General features: G+C 47.9%; 1 long non-coding RNA gene across 1 annotated transcript in view; it reads left to right on the plus strand.

The window, feature by feature from the left end:
- Positions 1-1,433: 1,433 nt before the first annotated feature.
- The window catches only part of LOC116553680, a 22,078-nt gene continuing 867 nt past the window's right edge, over positions 1,434-22,644 (plus strand). Inside the window, exons 1-2 of the long non-coding RNA XR_004269862.1 lie at positions 1,434-1,451; positions 6,801-6,805. This is a non-coding gene — a long non-coding RNA (uncharacterized LOC116553680). The remainder of the gene's footprint in view (positions 1,452-6,800; positions 6,806-22,644) is intronic.

Here is a 22,644-nt window from a genome sequence, read left to right on the forward strand (position 1 = left end):
CTCTCCTGGAGACTTCTCGTGCAGTGCAGCCTGCGTAACTCTAAGTGAAGACCCTGTGCAAACCCCCTGCTCTCTTCTAACCGTCCAGTGGAATTTTCTCCACCATGGCCCTTAATATGATTTGACTGTCTTTAACAATTTTGTGTAAATATTTGTTTAATGTATATATATATCTCTCTCTCCTGCTAGGCTGTATGCTCCATGGAGGCTGGGACCACTGGTCTAGGTCTGTCTCATTCAACATTGTCACACTGGCTCCTAGCCAGTGCCTGGGGCAGAGTGGTAGCTCCATGAATACCTGTTGGATGACTGAATGGATAAGACAGGACGTACATGTACAAGTGTGAGAGCACAGGCATATAGAAATGTGGACCTGAGCCAGGGCATCCGTGTGCATTCGCTGGATGTGTGTGCCTGTGAATGTCACTGTCATTCCTGGAAGACCTCCCTCTTCTATTTCCCTTTCTATAATTTTTTTTTGAGACAGAGTCTCACTCTGTTGTCCAGGCTGGAATGCAGTGGTGCAATTACGGCTCACTGCCCCCTGAGTTCAAGCGATCCTCCCTCCTCCCACCTCAGCCCCGGAATAGCTGGGAACACAGGCACGCGTCACCATGCCAGGCTAATTTTTTTTCTTTCTTTTCTTTTTTTTTTTTTTTTGAGATGGCATCTTGCTCTGTAGCCCAGGCTGGAGTGCAGTGAAACAATCTCAGCTCACTGCAACCTCTGCGTCCCGGGTTCAAGCAATTCTCCTGCCTCAGCCTCCCAAGTAGCTGGGATTACAGGCACAGGCCACCACGCCAGGCTAATTTTTGTATTTTTAGTAGAGACAGGGCTTCACCATGTTAGTCAGGCTGGTCTCGAACTCCTGACATTGTGATCCACCCACCTCAGCCTCCCAAAGTGCTGGGATTACAGGTGTAAGCCACCATGCCTGGCTCTCTTTTTTCTTTTTTGTAGACACAGGGTCTCACCATGTTGCCCACACTGGTCTCTAATCCTGGACACAAGCGATCCTCTCACCTTGGGCTCCCAAAGTGCAGGGATTACAGACATGAGTCACTGTGCCCAGCCCCTCTCCTATTTCCTAAGCCCCCAGCTCCAGACAGGCTAAAGGCAGACATGGCCTGGAGACAGGAGGACATTTGAGAAGGAGTCCAGCTCCCGCTTTGCACTGTGTTTGGTTGAGGGTGGCAGGAGTGGTGAGATTGGGCTTATTGGCTGGAGGAACAGCATGGGGTCAAATCCTTCCGCAGTCTACCCTCAATGTTCACCTGACTCATTTTCCAGGCCTGTTTGAGGTCCTGAGAAGAGTTCTGGGAATCAGGCCTGTCTTCATCTGCTCCTGCTGCTTTAACAAAATATCTTAAAATGGGTAATTTATAAACAAGGGATTTATTTACTTATTTAGAGGCAGGGTCTTGAAATGTCACCCAGGCTAGAGTGCAGTGGTGCAATCTCAGCCTACTGCAACCTCTGCCTCCCAGGCTCAAGCCATCCTCCCACCTCAGCCTCCCAAGTAACTGGGACTACAGGCGTATGCCAGCATGGCTAATTTATATGTATATATTTTTAGAGACTGGGTTTCTCTGTGTTGCCCAGGCTGATCTCAAACTCCTGGGCTCAAGCAATCTCACACCTCTGACTTTTAAAGTGCTGGGATTATGGTCATGAGCCACTGCATCCAGCCTGGAAATCTATTTCTTACAGTTCTGGAGTCTGGGAAGTCTAAGATCAATGCACCAGTGGATTCAGTGTCTGGTAAGGTCTTGCTCTCTGCTTCAAATATGATGCCTTTTTTTTTCTTTTTTTTTTTTTTTGAGACAGAGTCTCACACTGTCACCCAGGCTGGAGTGCAATGGTGTGATCTTGGCTCACTGCAACCTCTGCCTCCCGGATTCAAGTGATTCACGTGCCTCAGTCTCCCAAGTAGCTGGGATTACAGACAAGCACCACCATCCCCGGCTAATTTTTTTATTTTAGTAGAGACTTTAGTAGGGGTTTTACCATGTTGACCAGGCTGGTCTCAAACTTCTGACCTCAAGTGATCCACCCGCCTCAGCCTCCCAAAGTGCTGGGATTATAGGCATGAGCACCACACCAGTCCTGAGGTCTTCTTGCTGCATCCTTACATGGTGGGAGGGGCTGGGCAGCTCTCTTCAGCCTCTTTTCTAAGGACGGTAATCCCATTCATGAAGGCAGAGCCCTCGTGACTTAATCACCTCCCCAAGGCCACATCTCTTATTACCACCACAATGGAGATTAGGGTTCCACATGAATTTTGGAGGGACACACTGAGATAGCAGCTGGGCCACAGGCACCTGGGACTGGACAGACCCTTGCAGCATTTCTCAGGAGAGACCCCTGTCCATGTTCTTCAGGCCTATGTTCCAAGGCCAGCCCTTTACACACTGTTTGCCCAACACTGGGGTTCACAGAACCAATTCTGCTTGTGTCTTTTTATTTTATTTTTTTTTGAGATAGGGTCTGAGTCTGTCGCCCAGGCTGGAGTGCAGTGGCGCAATCTCAGTTCACTGCAACCTCTGTCTCCTGGGTTCAAGCGATTCTCCTGCCTCAAACTCCTGAGTAGCTATGATTACAGGCATGCAACATCACGCCCGGCTAATTTTTGTAATTTTAGTAGAGACGGCTTTCACCATGTTGGCCAGGCTGGTCTTGAACTCCTGGCCTCAAGTGATCAACCCACCTCGGCCTCCCAAAGTGTTGGGATTACAGGTTTGAGCCACCATGACTGGGCCCTGCTTGTATATTTATGTGACTTACTCTGGTAGATATAGGAGTTTTTTGTCACCAATGCCACACCAGCCCTACCCCTAGGTATGGCCTAGTCCCTGAGAACGAGGGCCCTGTGGTCTTGCATTTGGAGGGAGGTGTGCCTGGGGGAATACAGAGATGAAAAGGATCAGTTGGCAGGGGGAGATTTGGCAGGGAGGTTTGCAGAAGCAGAGATGAAATGAGCTAAGAAGCATGAAGGGGACAGGAAAGCAAGCATGTTGGGGGCTGAACAGGTTTGGGGCAGAGCAGGAGGCAAATGGCTCAGCATAGGGGCCTGACGATGCCCTCGGTGGGCAGATGGGAGGAGGCTGGAGTTCACCAGAGCCCCAAGTGGCCATCAGCATAGCTAGCCCCACTCTAACCCCTAAAATCTGGGGTGGTTCCTAAGGCTCACTCATGCTGGTACTCTAGGAACAGAGGTGGGAACCTGCTTAGCTGAGGAAATGCATTCAGAGGGTTTCTTGTGGGAGTGATGCTCTGTCCCAGCATGGCCAGAGAGACCACAGGACAGTTGATAGAAGAGACTCAAGATGGTGGCTGTCCTTGTGTAAACTGCTTCCCCCTCTAAACGAGAGAGGAGGAAGAAGTGCTCTGCCAGAGCTCCTGCTCACACTGTGTTAATGGGACTCGGTTATTGGGGCAAAATCCAAGGGCTGCACTCACCCAGTGGCTGCACTGTCTCCGCTTTCCCAGCCAAGGCTTAGGCAGACACGGGGTCCTGGGGGTGTCTGTCACACCCCGGAGGCCCCTTCCCTACCCATAGGGGCTCTAACCTTTCACCCTCCTTTCCTGCCTCTACCCCCATTCTTCTAGAGTCTGAAAAGCTTGCTGTTTGGTCTGGAATCTGACCTCCTGAGGAGGCACTTCCCTGCCTCTGGCCTCTGGCCTCTGCCCTCTTTCCTAGGGCCCTCAGTGCTTCTTCCCTGGGGGTTCCCAGCCTGCGCAGAGACTGGCCCCTCTGAGGCAGAAGATATTTGCTTTGCTCCTGGCTTTGGGAAACCACACCTTTCATCTCCCAGAAGGAGGATCAGGACAGGCTCCTAGGGGATGGGGGAGGGGGCGAGCCTGCTCTCTTCTGTCACCATCCCCCCACAATTTTCAAAGCTGTTTGGCTCCATATATGACTGGAACCAATTGCAGGCAATGTCCCTGTCAGGGCATAGCTGTGCTCATCCATTACCTGCTGGAATCTCGCCTACTGCCCTCTCAGGGGGACCGGCTCAGGCATTCAGTTGACCCTTGACAAGTTGGAAAGGCCAAGGGTATCTTTTCCTTCCTCTCTTCTTAGTAATGACTTGATCAGACTGCAGGCTCCTTGAGAAAGGAGTCTTATTCATCTTCGTGTCACCAAAGTCCACATGGTCCACATGGTAGTCACTAAATAAAACATGGAAAAAATGAATTAATGCAAGAGGGGGAAAGGGAGGACTGTAGCCCTTTTCTCTGTGATGGAAGTGCGGCGAGGTTGTGCTTATTAACAGGTATGTCTATGGCCATAATGTCTTCTGGTGGTGGCAAGGGGAAACTGCTTGTTTCCCTCCCACCTGGCCACCTCCCAGGGTCACTCCATCATCTGTTTGCTCAGCATTGGAGGTGAGGTGGGGAGTAACTACTGAGCATTTGGGCTGTCCTCAAAATGTAGGTGGCCTTGTCCATATGCAGGGAGCCACCAACCCCATTTTTTCTGTAGACACTCTGCCTTGGGCAGAGCCCTGTGTCAGGCATCAAGAAGGGATCTAGTCTCAAAACGTCAAACAAGAATCCAGTTCCCTTCTTCCTACTTTCCCCCTCCGCCCCCCAACACTCTGGTAAAATTTATTCAGAGCTGTGAATTGGAGAGCAATTCCTTTTGGATTCCATGATCAGATCAAGAGATGCACTTTGGGCTCTGAACTCAATCCAAATGCACACTCTGGGTCCTTTCTATCCCCGTGCAGGGACTCAAACCATGTGTAACTGGAGGAGTTGACTACTTGCAAAAAACCTAGGTGCCTCTGCATCCCTGAGAGGACAAGAGAGTGACAGAGTCCAGGGGTGGGGAGAGGTGACAGCTCCTGCTGCCTCTGACATGGTCACTACCGTTGGTAACTCTGGAGGAGGTCCCTCTCCGCAAATGCTTCGGACCTCAAGATCTCACTGTCCATGAAAGAGACATGGGATATCCAAATCTCTCTCTATGGCACACCTTCCATAAAAGGGCAACATGTCTCCATTCTTTCTGGGGACAACCTTTCTGGGAAATATATAAGCCAGAGCAAGACTATGATGATCTCACAGGACAAGCCAGCAGGGGAGCAAAGAGCTTATCTCCTGTCTTGTCTTTTCTTTCTTTCTTTCTTTCTTTCTTTCTTTCTTTCTCTCTCTCTCTCTCTTTCTTCTTTCTTTCTTTCTTCTCTTTCTTTCTCCTTCCTTCCTTCCTTCCTTCCTTCCTTTCTTCTTTTCTTTCTTTCTCTTTCTTTCTCTCTTTCTTCTTTTCTTTTTTGGTGGAGTCTCACTCTGTTGCCCAGGCTAGAGTGCAGTGGCATGATCTCAGCTCACCACAACCTCTGCCTCCTGGATTCAAGCAATTCTCCTGCCTCAACCTCCTGAGTACCTGAGATCACAGGCACACACCACCATGCCTGGCTGATTTTTGTATTTTTAGTAGAGACAGGGTTTCACTATGTTGGCCAGGCTGGACTCGAACTCCTGACCTCATGATCCACCCGCCTCAGGTTCCCAAAGTGCTGAGATTACAGGTGTGAGCCACCGCGCCCAGCCTTCTTTCTTTGTTTACTCACCACTACACCAACAAGGACAGATTTTCTACATTGGTAAGTCCTAGCAGGAAATACACTTTCCCTGCTTCCTTTGGGCTTCAGGGACCAACCTGCCTTCAGGGATCAACTAGACAAACCCAGCCTGTTTGTGTTCAGCAAAGATCCAAGAAAAGATGTTGGCAGAGTATTAGTTCCCCTGAGAGGGCAAGGCAAGCCTACTCTCCCCAGGCCCAGCCAGGCAGGCCTCTGTAACTGGTGGCAGAATGCCCACAGCTAAGTGGCCACAGGTGAGTTATCAACCAACAGCCCCAAAGCTAGAGCATCCAAGCAAGTAAAAAAGACAGAGCAGATTTCAATGGATTGTGGTTAGGACAGTCAAGGAGTCCAGAATCCAAAAGGTCAAACAAAGCAATGGAAACTTGAGCCTGAGGCAAGAATGATTGAGTGAGGCGGTGCCGTGGGGCAAAAGGTACAAGAGCTTATTTTGACCAGATGGAAATGATGGGTATACTCAGACACTTCTAGACAGGAAAAGGGGACCTGGGGGTGTCCTTAACAATGCTGCGGTGGTGGAGATGCTGCAGGACCTAATTTCATTATTAGGTGATGGTGGAAGTTGTTGTTGTAGTGAGATTCATAGTTATAGAGACTGTAGTAATTACGGTAATAGCAGGAATGGGGTGATGAGTGGTCACAGTGTTGCCATGGGTAGTGGTTGTTGCCAAGGGGATAATGAGAGTTAGGATGATAACTATTGTCATGGGGAAGGACATGGTGACACTGAAGCTAGAGTAACAGAAACAATCATTTTGGGGTGACGACAGTATCAGTGAATGATGGTGACAATAATTACAGTCACCAGTGAAGAGGTGATTGTGATGGTGGAGGAGACGTTGACTTGTTATCCAGAGGAGGGCATGATAAGGTGATAAGAATTACATTGGTAAATGTGGACTCTTCATGTGGTATCATTGTTCTTTCTTTAATCCACATAATATATGAGATAAGCCTGATCCTTCAGAGGAGCTCAGGAGGAATATGTCATGGCCCTGGGTCTCTCTGAACCTAACACCTCTGTGATCAGACCTGTACTGTTTTTCCTGGTCCACCCTGTTCTGATTAAAGGCAAAGCGGAGACTGGAGGGTAACCCATACCCCAGCTTTTCCTTTTCTTTCTCCATCTTCCTAGGGGCCTACTTGCTTCCTAAGATAGTCCTTCTCCAGGGTCCAATATAGGAAACCAAGGCATAGTTGTTCCTCGTGGGCTGAAGCCAGAGTACTCTGGGTATGCCAAGCATCTGGCTGGAAAAGGAATAATGCTGCCAAAAGGCCTTTGCAGCAGTAGGAACAGTGGTTACTGTAACTATTATTCTTAACTCACGGCTGGTCTTCAATCTCTAATTGGCTTCAACCTCTGGCAATTCCCTTAATCTGCACTGGCTACTAGCCAAATGTGGCTATTGCGCATTTGAAATGAACTAGTCCAATTCAGATTGAGCGTAAGATATACATTGGAATTTGAAGACTTAGCATGAAAAAAAGAATGTAAACTCTTTATCTCTCTTTTTTCTTTTCTTTCTCTCTTTCTTTCTTTCTTCTTTCTCTCTCTCTTTTTTTTTTTTTTTTTTTTTGAGACAGGTTCTCCACCTATCATCCAGTCTGGGGATGCAGTGGTGCAATCATAACTCACTGCAGCCTCAAACTCCTGGTCTCAAGCAATCTTCCCACCACAGCCTCCTGAGCGGCTGGGATTATAGGTGCACACCACCATGCCCAGCTAAATTTTTAATTTTTTTGTAGAGACAGGGTCTTGCTATGTTGTCCTGGCTGGTTTCAAAGTCCTGAGCTCAAGTGATCATCCCACCTTGGCATCCCAAAGTGCTGAGATTACAGGTGTGAATCATTGAGTCTGGGCCTCTTTATCACTCTAATATAAATTTGTATATTGTTCACATGCTGAAGTAATATTTTGAAGATATGGGGTTAAATGTAATATATTATTAAAGTTAATTTCACCTTTTTTAAAAATATGTCTACTGGAAGATTTTTTTTTTGAGACAAGTTCTTGCTCTGTAACCCAGGCTGGAGTGCAGTGGTGCTATTACTAGATGGTTTTAAATAACATATATGGTTCACATTATATAATATGGTGATGCCTTAGCTCCTTTCTTCTCATTTGCTCAGGGAAGCAAAGGGAAATAAAGCAAATTCCAAAATTGCAGTAGGTTAGCACCTAATAAGTTAGTTTCTCTTTACCATAAAATCTAAGCAGAAGCACCGCAGGGCAGATGTGGCAGCTCCACTCCAGTGTCAGGGTGCCAGGGTCTCTCTTTACTGTGCCTACACCATTCTCAACACATGGCTTCCACCTTGAGGATTAAGATGACTGCTCTAGTTTCTATATCCATTTACATCCAGTGAAAAGGAAAGAAGGGGGTGTCAACTCCATTAGGGCAGAGTCCAGAAGCACATATTACTTCTGCTTGCATCTCATTGGCCAGAATCTGATTACCTGAACACACCTGGCTGCAAAGGAGCCTGGGAAATGTAGTCCTAAATCAGGTGGCCATGCTCCAGCTAACACTTGGGGATTTTATCATTAAAGGAATAAAGGGAGAATGGCTACTGGGGCATAACCAGCAGTCTCTGCTACACTCAGAGGAGGGCTATTACCCAAGGTTCATATCTACTACAGGTCCAAGGAGTGGCTGGCACCACTAACAGCAGAAGGATAAAGCATATAATCTCCAAGAAAAGCCTGTTCCTTTTAAACAGATGTCTTCATTTATTTATTTATTTTTATGTTTATGCTTTGAGACAGAGTCTTGCTCTGTTGCCCAGACTGGAGTGCAGTAGTGTGAGCTCAGCTCACTGCAACCTCTGCCTCCTGGGTTCAAGTGATTCTCCTTGCCTTAGCCTCCTGAGTAACTGGGATTACAGGCACCTGCCACCATGCCTGGCTAATTTTTGTATTTTTAGTAGAGACAGTCTGGGCTGGCATTGTAGCTCACACCTGTAATCCAGCACTTTGGGAGTCCAAGGCGGGTGGATCACCTGAGGTCAGGGATTCCAGACCAGCCTGGGCAACATGGTGAAACCCAGTCTCTACTAAAAACACAAAAATTAGCCAGGTGTGGTAGTAGCTTGAGCCTGTAGCCCTAGCTACTTGGGAGGTTGAAGCAGATGAATCGCTTGAATCTGGGAGGCAGACATTGCAGTGAGCCAAGCCGAGATCACACCACTGCACTCCAGCCTGGGCAACAGAGTGAGATTCTCTCTCAAAAAAAAAAAAAAAGGCCAGATGTGGTGGCTCACACCTGTAATCCCAGCACTTGGGGAGGCCGAGGTGGATGGATCACTTGAGGTCAGGAGTTGGAGACCACCCTGGCCAACAGGGTAAAACCCTGTCTCTACTAAAAATACAAAATTAGCCAAGCATGGTGGCTCATGCCTGTAGTCCCAGATACTCGGGAGGTCTCAGCTACTCGGGAGGCTGAGGCAAGAGAATCACTCAACCTGGGAGGCCGAGTTTGCAGTGAGCTGAGATTACAACACTGCACTCCAGCCTGGGTGACAGAGCAAGACTCCATCTCAAGAAAACAAATAAATAAATAGGCCGGACACAGTAGCTCGCACCTGTGATCCCAGAACTTTGGAAGGCCGAGGTGGGAGGATTACCTGAGGTAAGGAGTTGGAGACCAGCCTGGCCAACATGGTGAAATTCCATCTGTATTAAAAATACAAAAATTAGCCGGGTGTGGTGGTGCATGCCTGCAATCGCAGCTACTCATGAGGCTGAGGCAGGAGAATCACTTGAACTCGAGAGGCGAAGGTTGCAGGGACCAGAGATCGCACCACTGTACTTCAGCCTAGGCAACAGAGTGAAACTTCATCTCAAAAAATAATAAAATAAAATCAAGTAAAAATAAATAAATAAAAATAAATGAATATATAAAGACAGCCTAAGTCCCAGCATATTTTCAGATATTCCTTGATCAGAACGATTTTAAGAGAGGGAAGAAAAAGGACAGTTTAACAAGAAAGAGAAAGAAGGAGAATGAGGACGGGTGCATGGCTGGGAAGTATTGTTTGAGTTGTAAGCTCTCTTGCTGGGACCACACCTGTAATTCCAGTATTTTGGACATTTATACTCAAGGTCTTCATAGTCATGTGATATAGAAACAATGGCTCCAACCATTTGTTAAGTAGTTCTGTTTATTACACTCCTGCTTGCCCACCTTCTTTCCCTGCACTTTTGACCTTCCCCACCTCTATCAGGTGCCCAGGCCAGGCACAGAAGTGAACCCAAGAGACCTACGAGACCTGTACTTAAAGAAGTGGTGTGTCTGGGGAGTCAGAAAACAGCCAAGGACAATTATCCAGACAGCCACAGTGGGCAAAGGCTGAGGCAGACACGCTGGACCTAGCTCTGACTTTTTCTTTGACCCAGATATTCTCAACAAAAAGATATTCAAAAGTAAAGTTGGTCTCCATGAAGACAGGACCTAGCTCTGTCGTGTCCACCAATGTGTTCCTGTTGCCTGGCACAGAACAAGAGTTTGGTAAGCGTTTTGCTGAACAGATGAATGAAGATGATTGGGCTTTCTCTGGAGTCAGATTCGGAGTTCAGCTGTGAGGAGAGGCTACTGGGAGGTTATGTGGGTTTTGAAGTTGGGGCTCCACAGCACCCTCCCACCTACCCCTCCTTTTCCAATCCCATCCTCCCAGGCTCTTTCTCTCGGTGATGGCTGGTCACTCAAGCCCAGGGTAGGCTGCTGTAGGGGAACTGGATGCGGTGGGCAGAGAGGTGGGGCAAGTGTGGGCCGGCCCTCCCTCAGAACCCGCTGCCCTGGCAGACTCACCTTTGCTCTTGGACAAGGCTTCCCTGGCGGCCACCTCCTCCACGATGCTCCTTCTCTCTCAGCAAGGGTCAGATAAGGAGACGGCAATCAGCCCCAGGAGAAGGCCTGGCCGATAGAGGGGCCCAAACCCCGGACATCCCCCCTCCTCCCATACATCTTGGTGTCAAACACATTTTATTTCCTCACGTCTGGGGACCCGGGAGCTTACCCTCCAGGATTACTTCCTCCTCCGGTTTGTTTTCCAGCTGGAGACTCCAGGAGCCCCTCGGCAGGGGGGCGGCTCCTCCACTGTGGCCCACAGGCTTCAAAGGGCCCAGAGTGGAATGCCGCAGCAAGAGAGGCTGCTGGCCTGGGAGGAGGGTTGGAGGCATCCCAAGCCCAAGATACGGAGAGCGGTGGCCTTGCGGGGGCTCGGGCTGGGTACCCACTCATTTTCAAGCTGCCCCCCCATCCGCTGAAGGACCCTATCCATGGGCAGAAGGTGACTTCAAAGGTCAGCGATGGGGGACTCCCTACCACCCCCTCCCCCAGGGCTTAGAGGGGGCCAGGAAGTGCCCCCCCCCATGATGGATTAGGTGCCTAAGAGCCATGTCGAGCTTATGGACGGGAGACCTACTCTTTTTTCATGGGGCTCAGATTTCACGATTTGGGGGGGGGTGAAATAATTAGTAATTTGTGATTAAGCCTTTTCATGGATATTTTGTTTCTTTGTTCTGTGATGTTGCCCGGAGCCATTTAAAAAATGACTTAATGACAAAGAAAAAATAATTGCTCTTTGTAACTAATGACTGTGTCAGAACTTGGAAATCACCAAAGCCTCGGAAAGTAGAAACCGAGAAGGGGGTGGGGGTTCCACTCTCCAAGGGTTCAGATCAGCAATCATAAAGTGGCCTGGGATCCTCTTGCACCTGGACAGCCCCCTGCCCTTCCCTGGAGCCAGCAGCCAGCACCTGCAGGCTCAGCCTGGGGGCTTCTGGGCCTAGGGTCCCTTAGGCACCTTTGCCCCTGGGCTGAGAGGAATGGTCAGAATGCCCAAGGCCAGCCTAAACTGCCCCAGCTCAGCCTCACCTTGGAGTTGCTTCCTCCTTCATAAAATCCCCCTGGAAAGACATTTCTCCCACTCTGGTGGAGGAGCAAGGGGTAATTATGTCCTTTCTTCTCCACTCCTGCAGCTTCCTATAGAGCTCCAGAGTTGCCCTGGGATTCTGGATTCTCCTGGGTCTTTACTTTTTTTTTTAGTATTTAATTGTCAAAGATTGAAGGCCAGGCGAGGTGGCTTACACCTGTAATCCCAGCACTTTGGAAGGCCGAGGTGGGCGGATCATGAGGTCAGGAGTTCAAGACCAGCCTGGCCAACATGGTGAAACCCCATCTCTACTAAAAATACAAAAATTAGCTGGGCATGGTGGCAGGTGCCTATAATCCCAGCTACTCGGGAGGCTGAGGCAGGAGAATCACTTGAACCCAGGAAGGAGAAGTTGTAGTGAGCCAAGATGATACCACTGCACTCCAATCTGGGCGACAGAGCAAGATTCCATCTCAAAAAAAAAAAGAAAGAAAAAAAAATAAGATTGAGCATATTCAAGGGTGCAATGTGAGGATTTGACATACTCACCTGAATCTTTACGGCTCTTGCTCCCCACCTAGACTGAGCGCTCCCTTTTGGGGGCAGGAAAATGGCCCTCTCCCTCCCGATGCTCCGGCCCTGCATCTGCTCTTGTACGCTAACCTACCTTGGGCTGGGGCCCTGCAGACCTCTGGGCCATCTGAGGCAGGGATCAGGCAGGGCCCAAGCCCCAAGGACTCAGGGCAGCCCACCACCTCCTACCGCCCCCAGCCGCCTCCGGCAGCCTCTGGGGAATGGGCCGGGAGATGGGGAATTGCTCACGCAGCAGATTCCACTCCTGTTCCCTTCTCGGGCCCTCGCTCCGATCTCTCCCAAGGGGAAATGCTGGGGGGGAGAAAACCGTTAACTTGTGCCTTCTATTTGGTTTTCCTCTGGTTATTGTTTAAAATGCAGAGATTATGAGGTCAAACTCTCCCAGCCAATATTTTTCTAATGAAAAATGTAGTAAGGCACGACTGAGTAATCTAATCTATAAGTTAAGCGTTCCACACAGCAGCGATTTTCACCGACAGAACTTCAATAAATCTTGTTCTGAGAAAAATGATATGAGGCTGATGTTCTATTTTTGTCAATTTGAATGGACTCCCCTGCTCCCCCCCAGTCCCCAGAAACACTGCACTGCACCCAGCCAATCTCCTTCTTCCCTCCCCCAGCGCAGGCTGGATGAAAGTGGGGGACCAGAATGATAGCATGGGAAGCCTGAGTTCTGACCCAGCTTGGCTCAGAGGGTCCGGGGCCAGAGGCCTCTGCTTCAGCCCACTTGGTCCCTGGGGCTCTTCTCCTGGTGAGGGGCTAGGCAAAGGGGTCAGGGGTCTTGAAGGAAAAGGCAGCTAGTGGTCTAGGAGAATGGTGCCAACTTCCCTAACCACGGGGTCAGGGCTGCCTAGGCAAGCCTATCTCCCCAGCTGTCCCAAGGCTGAGCAAAGAACAAACAGCGGGCCTCGAACCTTCCCTTGAGCCCCAACAAGCCATTGATAGATTTGGCAAGAGAGGCCTCACCTCAGGAAGAACTGGTTAAATCCACCCTCAAAGCTGCTGTTCCCCTTCGCCTGACTTGAACATGGAGACAGGCCAGAATGTAGGCGTAAACTCACTCCTAACAAAGGGTGTGTGCATGTACGTGTGTGTATGTGCGTGTGCATGTAAGTGTGTACGTGTGTGTGCATGTATGTATACCCATGTGCACCCATCTGCAGGGTTCTGGGAAGGAAGCAAGTCTCTCTCAATGGATGTGCAGACCTCAAGCTGTCATGGAGGGTGGCGGCCAAGACTCAAATCAAGAAAGAGCTTTCTAGCCCAGGGAATATGTGGGAGGCCAGGAGAAAGAATATGGAGAAGCTGTTTCAAGAAACTGGAGAAGCTGTAAGGGCAGCCAGAAAGGATTATGGCACCTCATCAGAGAGAAATCAATTAGGAGAGGCTTCACAATGAGAGTTCCTCCCTCCTCCTCCCTCCTCCCAGCCACGATCCACCCAGGGGAACGGATTAAGTCAAACAGAGATGTCTGGAGACAGAAAGGTTTTTCTGGGTGGAGATATTCGGCAGCATTTAGATTCGGAAGAGCCAGAGGCTGACTCACTTTGAAATCTGCAGGTATGGAAATCACAGACAGAGGAAACTTGACCTCTCAGTGTCCCGGAGAGCTGAGTATAGAGGCAGGAGGACTGGGGTTGGGGGTCTGAGGATCAGAGGATCCACGTTTTGACATCACCAACAGTCTGACTTCAGGCCTCAGTTTTTCATCTGTAAAATAAGGAAAATAAGACTGGTCCTACTTATTGAGAGCAAGGTTAGCAGATCAAGTAAGAAGATACATGTGAATATGTGGTTTAAAATACTGCAGAAGGCCAGACGCGGTGGCTCATACCTTTAATCCCAGCACTTTGGGAGGCCGAGGCAGGTGGATCACCCAAGGTCAGGAGTTCAAAGAAGCCTGGTCAACATGGCAAAACCCGTTCTCTACTCAAAATACAAAAATTAGCGAGGCGTGATGGCAGGCGCCTATAATCCCAGCTACTCAGGAGGCTGAGGCAGGAGAATCACTTGAACCCAGGAGGCAGAGGTTGCAGTGAGCTGAGATCGAGCCATTGCACTCCAGCCTGGGCGACAAGAGTGAAATTCCATGCCAGAAAAAAAAATGCACAAATCCAGGCACAGTGGCTCATGCCTGTAATTCCAACACTTGGGGAGGCCGAGGTGGGCAGATCATTTGAAGTCAGGCGTTCAAGACCAGCCTCGCCAACGTAGCGAAACGCTGTCTCTACCAAAAATACAAAAATTAGCCAGATGTGGTGGCACACATCTGTAATCTCAGCTACTCTGGAGGCTGAGGCAAAAGGATCACTTGAACCTAGGAGGCAGAGGATGCGGTCCCCTGAGATTGCGCCACTACACTCCAGCCTGGACAACAGAGCGAGACCCTGTCTCAAAAAAAAAAAAAAAAATTTAAAGTACTGCACAAGATGAGCTATGTGTACAATTATTACTGCATTGGGCCAAGGAAGGAGATCTGGGAACAACTCTCAAAGCCCCATTATATCTCTGGGTCAGGTTAAACTGGGCGACAAGGATGGGTGATTGTCATTGACCTGCCTCTGGAGTCTGAGCTTAGAGATTTCTCATAGAATAAGAAAGGAATTTGCATGTTTCTCTCCACTGCTGGGTGTGCCAAGGATCCACAACAGGGAGATGACTCCAGGAAAGGCTTTGGGCTGGTGGAGATCCACAGTAAGGACAGAGGCCTAGGGGCTGGGAAAGGGGCTTGGGAGAGAAGGAGTTTTTGAGGGGGAGGGGAAGGGCAGCAGCCCCTTGTCTCCCAAATCCAGGCACCAAAGCTGTGCCCCTTTCTTCCCAGGTCTTACCAATTCTCCCTCTCCATCCCACCCTGAGTCATTGCAGGGGCTATTCTAAGGCTCCTAGCAGCTCCCTAGAAGGGGAGGGGTGAGAGTTCTTTTTTAACCTCAAACATCAAACATTGGCCCTAAGTCCCCTTTTGCCTTCGGACTCCTACCCACCATTTCCTTCCGTTCAACTCTTCCCACCAACGGTTCCTAGGAAAGTCAGCTCAAGCCCAGGGCGGCCAGAGCCAAGGGGCAGCGTGGAGGTAGTGGGGAATGACTGAGGCTGCTCAAAGTGGCCCGGAGCTGCTGGGCAGCCTCAGAAACCCTGGAGACCCAATTCCTAAGGAAAACGGAAGGTGAAAGGAGATGGGTGAATACTTCCTGCATGACTAGTGTGAAAGGATGAACCCAAAGCAAAGGCTCTCCAATTTCTCTGTGCCTGGGTATGGGGAGTGGGTACATCAGGCTCCAGCCAGAGCTAAAGGATCTGCTTCCAGGATGAGTTTGAGAGTCCCTGTGGCCTGGCCCTGGTCCTCCTCTTGCCCCCAGAGAGGTCCCAAGCCCCTGGAACAGCATGCAGTTACAGACCCATAGACCAGGTACTAGGAGCCCTGGAAACTGGGGGGTTGTCAAGGGAGAGGGAATTGTAGTTGGAAGAGATGGGAGCTTGTGCACCATAATGCCCGCTAAAAATTCAAAGAACGTTTAATCACACAGGAACATTTAGGAGACAATTAAAAAATATGATACAGGCCAGGCGTGGTGGCTCATGCCTGTCACCTCAGCACTTTGGGAGGCTGAGGAGGGCGGATCACTGGAGGTCAGGAGTTTGATACCAGCCTGACCAACATGGAGAAAGCCTGTCTCTACTAAAAACACAAAATTAGCCAGGCACAGTGGTGCCTGCCTACAATCTCAGCTACTTGAGAGGCTGAGGCAGGAGAATTGCTTGAACCCAGGTGGGAGAGGTTGCGGTGAGCAGAGATCATGCCATTGCACTCCAGCCTGGGCAACAAGAGCAAAACTCCGTCTCAAAAAAAAAAAAAAAAAGATACAAAGCACTAGATATCCCATTGATGGAGCTAAAATAAATCTATCTTTTTTTTTTTTTAACTACTGGAATAAAACCAGCAAAATATAGACAGTGACTATTTCTAGGTGGTAAGACTTTACGTGATATTATTTTCTGTATATGTCTCTGTAGTTTCCAAATTTTCTACCATCAACATTTACATTTATAATTAAGAAATTGGCTGGGCGCGGTGGCTCACGCCTGTAATCCCAGCACTTTGGGAGGCCGAGGTGGGTGGATCACGAGGTCAAGAGATCGAGACCATCCTGGTCAACATGGTGAAACCCCGTCTCTACTAAAAATACAAAAAATTAGCTGGGCATAGTGGCGCGTGCCTGTAGTCCCAGCTGCTCAGGAGGCTGAGGCAGGAGAATTGCCTGAACCCGGGAGGCGGAGGTTGCTGTGAGCCGAGATCACGCCATTGCACTCCAGCCTGGGTCACAAGAGCGAAACTCCGTCTCAAAAAAAAAAAAAAAAAAAAAGAAATTATTTAAAAGCTTAAGAAGATAATTCTGGGGTTAAACTGACACCCTAAAAGTAGAGCCAGACTTTTGGCAGACCCCAGGCCCTCTGCCTAGTCCTAGGTCTGCTTTGGAGATCCCTGGCTGGCCCCTTCTATGGCAGCCGCTGAGGCCAAGGCCCGGCAGCTGGGAGTCAGCTGTGCCTGGAGACAATCCGTGTCCAATGGGAGGTGGGGGGCTCATTTCCGAGCTGGATGGGGGCCAGGTCTAGGGCCAAGCAGCAACCTGGGGCACCGGTATTCACAGCTCCTCCCCAACCTCTGCCCCTAAAAAGAGGACAGAGGCCTCAGAGTCAGCTTCTGCTCAAAGGATCTCCACCCACTACCCCAGTGACTAGTTCTAGCCCACAGACGCAGGAGAGTGGGTGAAGGTGGCCTCATCCCCAGTTCTGAGGCTCAGTCTGGATTTATGGAGCTGTGTTTAGGCCTAGATTTGCCATCTTCCCTTTCCCACCCCAGGCTTCCCGAAGCCATGACTCTGTCAGGGAAAGAACAGCTAATGAGAGCTGGGAGGGGGTCCTTCAGGGCTGGGCCAAGGATTTGGGACCAAGGAGTGTCAGTTGATCCCAGCAGGGGTAAAAATATGGCTAAGAAATTCTAGCCCACCCTCAAGTATTCAGCTGTGTTCAAGAAAAAAAACCACACATTAAAAAAGGCTTTTTAGACTATTTATTTATGAGCATGTGTCAAAGTTTTATTTCAATCTTGCTACAAGTGAAGAGACCCATAAAAGGCTGGCTGCTTCAAGATGACTTCTTGGTAGACACATTTAGAGGAAAGAAGAGAGGGTAGCAGCATTGTGAAAATGGACATACAAAAATAATGTCTGAATAAAATGCATGAAACGCTTCCCATCGGCAGGGTAGATAGGAAACTTGTTTCTGAGAAGAAATCTAAATCCTATTTAAAGTTTATCAGAAAATTGCTTAAGCATTTTAACAAGAAGGCCAATTTCCTCCCAGAAGGAAATAATGAATTTCATTTGGCAAAAAGGCTGTGTCCCAGATAACTTGGGGGCCTTTCATCTTCAGTTGGAAATTCTGGCTTGGCTGCTGCTCCAGGGCTGCAGGCTTAGGCATGAAGCAATCAACATGTAAATTCCACGTTCCTGTGTGCCCAACCCTGTGCTGGGCACCAAGATGAAAATAAGACAGCAGGGTAGAAGTTGTGGAGAGGCTGAATTGTCTCTCTGCAAGGAAAAAATTCCTGACAAAAGAATCTGTCCAGCCAGTGCCTCCAGAAGTTCTGAGTTCCTTCATTTTGGAGGTAAGCAAGGCTGCAGAGGAAGCAGGAGGCCTCATGGTACAGATATTTTAGAACTACTTACCCAAGTGGGGGACCTGGACCTCTGGCAGAACGCCAGATGATTTTCAATGGTGCATTGACAAGACATTAAATCACCCTGAATTTCATAGTGAGAAAGCTATTTCCTTGTCAATTCTCTTTCTTTATTTCCCTCCTTTTTTTCCACTGGAACTTGGGTTCACAAAACTGGATTAATCACATTCCTTGGTTCACAATATATTCTCACCATTGGCCGTTGCATGGTTTTCTTTTCTTTTTCTTTTATTATTGTTATTTTTTGAGACAGAGTCTCACTCCGTCGCCCAGGCTGGGGTGCAGTGGCACAATCTTAGCTCACTGAAACCTCTATTTCCTGGGTTCAAGCGATTCTTGTGCCTCAGCCTCCCAAATAGCTGAGATTACAGACATGCACTACCTTAGCCAACTAATTTTTGTGTTTTCAGTAGAGATGGAGTTTTACCATGTTGGCCACGCTGGTCTCTAACTCCTGGCCTCAAGCTATCCACCTGCCTGGGCCTCCCAAAGTGCTGGGATTACAGGTGTGAGCCACCGAGCCCAGCCTAGGTTTTTTGTTTCTTTTCATCTTTTTTTTTTTTTAGAGATGGGGTTTCACCATGTAGGTCAGGCTGGTTTCGAACTGCTGACCTTGTGATCTGCCTGCCTCGGCCTCCCATAGTGCTGGGATTGCAGGTGTAAACTACCACACCCGGCCTTCTTTATTTTTTTTGAGATGGGATTTCACTCTTGTTGCCTAGGCTGGAGTACAATGGCGTGATCTCGGCTCACTGCAACCTCTGCCTCCCAGGTTCAAGTGATTCTCCTGCCTCAGCCTCCCAAGGAGCTGAAATTACAGCTATGCCCCACCACACTCTGCTAATTTTGTATTTTTAGTAGAGACGGGGTTTCTCCATGTTGGTCAGGCTAGTCTCCAATTCCCGACCTCAGATGATCCACCCACCTCAGCCTCCCAAAGTGCTGGGATTACAGGCGTGAACGACTATGCAAGGACTAGGTTTTCTTTTAATTAGTTGTTTTGAAATTATCATAAGCATCCCATGACTTTGTCACCCAAAACAAAATCTCAGACCTTGACAATAACTGACAACTAACCAAATGGTACCCCATCCCATTCTCTGCCTCCAACCTCAGGCAACTGACAACCCTGAATCCCATAGTCAACATTCCCTTGGTTTCCTTTCAATAGTTTTATAGTGCATTTATTTATTTATTTATTCCTTAAAAGTTTATTTTAAATTTTAACTGTTCCTAACTTTACTAAAAAATAGTATCAGGCTATATATAACTTTTTTTTGACTTGCTCTTTCACATAATATTATATTGCTAAGAGTCATCCATACTGTTGCATGTCACTTAAGTTCCTTTGTTTTGACTACAGTATAATATTCCATTGCGATTGGCCGGGCGTGGTGGCTCATGCCTGTAATCCCAGCCCTTTGGAAGGCCAAGGTGGGCAGATCACGAGGTCAGGAGTTCTAGACTAGCCTGGTCAATATGGTGAAACCCCGTCTCTACTAAAAATACAAAAAATTAGCCAGGGGTTGGGGCATACACCTGTAATCCCAGCTACTCGGGAGGCTGAGCCAGGAGAATCGCTAAAACCCTGGAGGCGGAGGTTGCAGTGAGCCAAGATTGTGCCATTGCACTCCAGCCTAGGTGACAGAGCAAGACTCCATCTCAAAAATAAATAAATAAAAATAAATAAATAAATAAATAAATATTCCATTGTGTGTCAGGTTATGTAAAGATATCACTTTTCTTACACTCATGAGCATAGCAGCATTATTCACACTAACCAAAAGCTGGAAGCAATCTAAGTGCCTAGCAAGAGATGAGTAAACAAAATAGCCAGGCGAAGTGGATCACACCTGTAATCCCAACACTTTGGGAGGCCAACGCAGGAAGATCCTTTGAGCCCAGGAGTTCAAGACCAGCCTGAGAAACATGATGAAACCCTGTCTCTACCAAAAATACAAAAAATTAGCCAGGTGTGGTGGCATGCGCCTATAGTACTGGCTACTTGGGAGGCTGAGGCACAGGAATCACTTGAGCCTGGGAGGTGAGGGCTACCGTGAGCCAAGATCGTGCCACTGCATCCCAGCCTGGGCAACAGAGTGAGACCCTGTCTTGAAAAAAAGCAAAAAAAAAAAAAAAAAGAAAGAAAGAAATCAAACAAAATGTAGTATATACACATGCAATGGAATGCCTTAAACTCTGACACATGCTGCAACATGGATGAACCTTGAGGACATTAAGGTAAGTGAAATAAGCTGGTCACAAAAGGATAAATATCATATGCTTCCACTTATATCAGGTACCTAGAATAGTTAAACGCATAGAGATAAGAGTAGGATTGTGGTTGTCAGGAGCTGGGGTGGGGAGAGGAAAGGGGATTATCATTTGATGTGTACAGAGTTTCAGTTTGGGAAGAGTTCTGGAGATGGATGATGGTGATGTCTGCACAACAATGTGAATGCAGTGAATGCTACTGAACTGTATGCTTCAAAGTGGTTAAAATGGTAAAAGTTTATATTATGTACATTTTATAATAATAAAAACATATCTTTCCCATCAATGGGCATTTGGGTATTTTGATTCTTCCAGTTTCCTCCAAGAGAATGTCTCAGTTTGGAGCTGGTGTGTCTTTAACGCCTAACATATATTTCTCTTCTTTTCGTTTTTAACAGAGAGGAAGACTCAACTGCAAGAGCTTTCAGCAGGCGATGGTGGCCAACTAGAATTGAAACACATTGTTATTGTTTTACTTATTTTTATAATTACTTTTGATTTTGGCAAGTAATGGGTGGTTCTGCAGTTACTATAGTGCTGGAAGGCTTTTTTGAAAAAATAATATATGAGGCCGGGCGCGGTGGCTCACGCTTGTAATCCCAGCACTTTGGGAGGCTGAGGCGGGTGGATCACAAGGTCAAGAGATCGAGACCATCCTGGTCAACATGGTGAAACCCCGTCTCTACTGAAAATACAAAAATTAGCTGGGCATGGTGGCGCATGCCTGTAATCCCAGCTACTCAGGAGGCTGAGGCAGGAGAATTGCCTGAACCCAGGAGGCGGAGGTTGCGGTGAGCCGAGGTCGCGCCATTGCACTCCAGCCTGGGTAACAAGAGCGAAACCCCGTCATGAAGAAGGATAAAAAAAGAAGGAAAAAATAATATATGATTGAGTAAGAAATAAAATAAGTTGATTTTAAAGAATATCAAGTAAATAACATTTTAGGTGGAATATGGATTTGGCACAAATTGTGAAGCTGGTACTTGAATTTGGAAAGTCTGGAAAACATGAATTTAGAGGTTGTTCAGACTCTTGTTGCCAGTGATCTCTGAGACCCTTCCAAGGTTCACAATCTCTGATATTCTGGATGTACAGACAGTACAGGTCATAGGAGCTCAGCAAGTGCTAGAATGGACAGGGAAGGCTTTGTGGGACATGATTTTGGTCTTAAAGAATAAGTAGAATTTAAGTGAAAATAAAGAGGAAATCAGAGTTGTTGCCGGCAAAGAAAATGACATGAAGCTCAGACTAACCAAGGTATTTTTAAGGGCTAATGAGTTTGCTTGGTGGAAGCAAAGGATAGTGATAGAAGATAAAGGAAATTGCCAGGCGTGGTGGCTCATGCCTGTAATCCCAACATTTTGGGAGGTCAAGCCAGGAGGATCACTTGAGCCTAGGAGTTCGAGACCATCCTGAGGAACATAGTGAGACCCCATTTCTTTCTTTCTTTCTTTCTTTTTTTAGACAGAGTCTCTCTCCATCGCCTAGGCTGGAGTGCAGTGGCAGCTCACCGCAACCTCCGCTTCCCGTTCAAGCAATTCTTCTGCCTCAGCCTCCCGAGTAGCTGGGACTACAGTCACACTCCACCACACCTGGCCAATTTTTCGTATTTTTAGTAGAGACGGGGTTTCACCGTATTGGCCAGGCTGGTCTCAAACTCCTGACCTCGTGATCCACCCACCTCGGCCTCCCAAAGTGCTGGGATTATAGGCATGAGCCACTGCACCTGGCCTGAGATCCTATTTCTAAAAAATAAAATGAGGAAAATAAATTTGGAAAATCTAAGAAATCTGAGGGCATAGGAAGTCATGGAAAGTTCTTGAGCAGGTAAGTGACATGATGAAGGGACTCAGATCTTGAGCAGGTACCACTTGGTTTTTGGTGAAAATTCCCTCCTTGTCGAGCCTGAGACTGCTGACTAGTTTAAGCATCTCTCAAATATTTATCAAAGGCCTCCCATGTACCAGGTACTGCCCTGTGGAGTCAGTGATGCACAAAAACATACTCCTCATCCTACAATCCTCTAGTGGGTGAGCCAGGCATTAAATGAAGTAATCACATAAACATAAAATTCCAAGTGTTCATAAGTCCAGCCGAAGAGGTGCTCCTGATGCCAGGAGTGCATACAACAGTGGGAAGGCTTGCCTGGCTTAGGAGTCAGGGCAAGGCTGTTCTGAGGAAGCCACAGCTGAGCAGATATTGAAAGGATAAGAGGCATTACATGGGTGAAGAGAAGTGGGAAAAGCATTTCAGACAGGGCAAGCAGCATGCCCCAAAGCCCTGTGGCCTGCAGAGGAAGCCTGGGGGGATCAGGAGCCCCAGGAGGGGATCAGGGAAAAGGTCACTGTGGCTGGGTATCAGGGAACATGGTGTGAAAAGAGCCTGGAGCCCCACAGGTTCCAGGAAGGTTTGGGAGTTTATCCTAGAAGAGAGGGGTGTCATTGACAGGGCTGTGACATGGTCAGATCAGGTTTTTTTTTTAATTTTTTTTTTTTTTTTTGGTTTTGGCTTTTTTTTTTTTTTTCTTTTTTTTTTTTTTTTTTTTTTGAGACGGAG

This window comes from Sapajus apella, unplaced genomic scaffold (genome assembly GCF_009761245.1).
Source record: "Sapajus apella isolate SASKATOON/1434 unplaced genomic scaffold, GSC_monkey_1.0 scaffold13, whole genome shotgun sequence".
Taxonomy (NCBI): Eukaryota; Metazoa; Chordata; class Mammalia; order Primates; family Cebidae; genus Sapajus; species Sapajus apella.